Raw genomic sequence first — 2,662 nt, 5'->3', positions numbered from 1 at the left:
TCTTGTGCGCCTTTTTGCTCTCGCCGGACCACCCGCCATTCCCAGTGACGGCCACATGGGGGCGGTAGTGGACTTTCATTGCTAAATCACAGGTTGGACTTTATTATTATAACAATATAATCTAATAATGAATTAATGTTACACCTAAAGTGTTTCTATTTCACACGTCCTGACAAAACGCAGGCTTTGACCTCGAAAGGTCAACACGACTGCCACATCCACCGGTGTGTTGCCACGGTGACAGCCTCATTACGGCGGCTACTCCGCCTGTCTGCAAGCATTCCCTGCCGCGCTCCCTCAAGGAGGGTTGCGGACTCCCGACAAACTTTCCACGCTGACACACGAGCCGCGGGCTCAAGGAGGCGGTGGCCACGGCGACGGAACACAGCTGCCTGAAGATACCGGTTTTATCAGGATGTGTGCGTGACTGCCAAAATGACCCAGTGACCCCTAACAAGTTCTCTGAATCACGTTTACCAGGACGCAGCAGGAAAGAAGTATTATTACTATGGCAGTTAGTACTCTTGGAAGTGTTTTCAAAAGGGATGGGCGATTTTGTCTAAAATGTACAGTCGTGGTCAAAAATTTACATACACTTGTAAAGAACATAATGTTATGGGTGTCTTGAATTTCCAATAGTTTCTTAAACTCTTATTTTTTTGTGATAAAGTGATTGGAGCACATACTTATTGGTCCCAAAAAACATTCATGCAGTTTAGTTCTTTTATGAATTTATTAGGGGTCTACTGAAAATGTGACATACAGCAATGTTAATATTTGGTTACATGTCCCCTTGGCAAGTTTCACTGCAATAAGGTGCTTTTGGTAGCCATCCACAAGCTTATGGTTGAATTTTTGACCACTCTGCTTGACAAAATTGGTGCAGTTCAGCTAAATTTGTTGGTTTTCTGTCATGGACTTGTTTCTTCAGCATAGCTTTGAGTGATATTACAAGTAGCCCATAATACAACCCCTGGCAAAAATCATGGAATCGGCAGACTGAGATAATGTTTATTCAGTTGTTAAGAAAATAAACGGTGGTAGTCTGCAACCGTTTCTTTTTTGGACATTTATGGAATCACTCAATTCTGAGGGAGAAAAAAAAATGCAATCACCCTAAAATGTTCTTTCCAAAGCTAACACCTGCATCACATTAAATCTCTTCATTAATTTGCAGTTGTGTAGCTGCTAGGTCCTAGTGGTCTATAACCTACCGTGTTATCCTGCAAGGAAGAGATCAGAACTGCTTCTGGAACATTCTATTAGGAGATAGAAATCTTGCAGCTACTCCGCCACCCCATGACTCACCAGTCCACGTAAATGCAAGACATCTTCTACCGGTGACATCGTCCTTTATGATCGTTAACTTTAACTTTACAAGCAGCACATTTAAGACAATAACAACATGATGTTTCTGTTTACTTTCGAGTAATCGCAGCAGAATTTCTGTGCGTACCCAAAAAAACATTTGGAGACTGAGCGAGAGGACAGAAAGCATCTGCTCACTTTGGATCTCGCTCTTAAATGGGAACTGCAGTATTCTTTTTTTATTTTGTCTATCATTCACAATCCTTATGAGATTTGTTCTATTCTGCCTTCAAAGCACTCTAAACACCCCAAAACCTCGGTTTCATGTACATACTGTATGTAATAACAGGCACATGCATAATAACATGTAATATTTATGTATTTTGCAGTACTGCTTGTCAGGTTCAAACACTGATGACATCTATTAAACAAGACAAGAGGCAAAGAATTAAACAGAGACATAATTCAATTTGGGCTCAATATTGAGCAGAGTCGTCTGTACACTGTACCATTGTACAGTAACTCAGCACGCTCTGCCAAAAGATTGCACGCCTCCTTCTTTTATTTTGGACCCTCCCCGACCAAATGGCCACCACTGTTTCCAAAGGACAAAGGTCGCAAAAAGTTCACAGAAAAGGTCAGTTGAAAAAGAGTTTGTAAAAAGTTCCAAAAGAGGTCCATAAAATTGTTCAAAAAGACGTTCGTAAAATACTTCTAAAAGAGGTCGTCTGGAAATTGGGCAGATCCTGTCTTCTCTCCGCTTTGAAGCCCTTGATTTAGAACAATATCTTTCTGTTGATTACTATACATGAAAGAACACGGGAACACCTTCATCTTGCTTCCCCCACCCACCCTACACAGTGGAGTTTTACAAGCCTTACTCTTGGTAGGTTTCAAAGACAGCTTTTGTCTTCTTGCCTGGAATTCATTTCAACACAAAGTTTTTTTGTGATAACTTAGAAACAATTATTCTAACACTGCTAAGTGCTGAACAAGAAATAGAGACTATAAATATAATAAAACAATAATTTACTGTACAATGTCTGCTCTCACTGAGATGCCGACTGATGGGATGTTTGTATCTTCCCATTTAAATGAAGAACTAATCAAAATCCTCACGCATGTAAAAAAAAAAAAAAAAAAAACGTGGGCGCAAAAGTTGGATGTCAAAGATGAACAACTTCTCGGTTATAATCTATAATTAATCTTGACCTGCTCAGAGGCGATGCAGCAGCTCACCGGCCCAATATGTCAATTACTTGTATTCCATCACGTGACTTCTTGGAAGTGAAAACCAGTGGTGGTCAACCAAACCATGATGGCGAGTACGCAAAAGGCTTAGATGTTCCTGCAA

The sequence above is a fragment of the Nerophis lumbriciformis genome, linkage group LG04 (genome assembly GCF_033978685.3).
Source record: "Nerophis lumbriciformis linkage group LG04, RoL_Nlum_v2.1, whole genome shotgun sequence".
NCBI classification, from domain to species: domain Eukaryota; kingdom Metazoa; phylum Chordata; class Actinopteri; order Syngnathiformes; family Syngnathidae; genus Nerophis; species Nerophis lumbriciformis.
Note: the sequence above shows the minus strand (reverse complement) of the source record.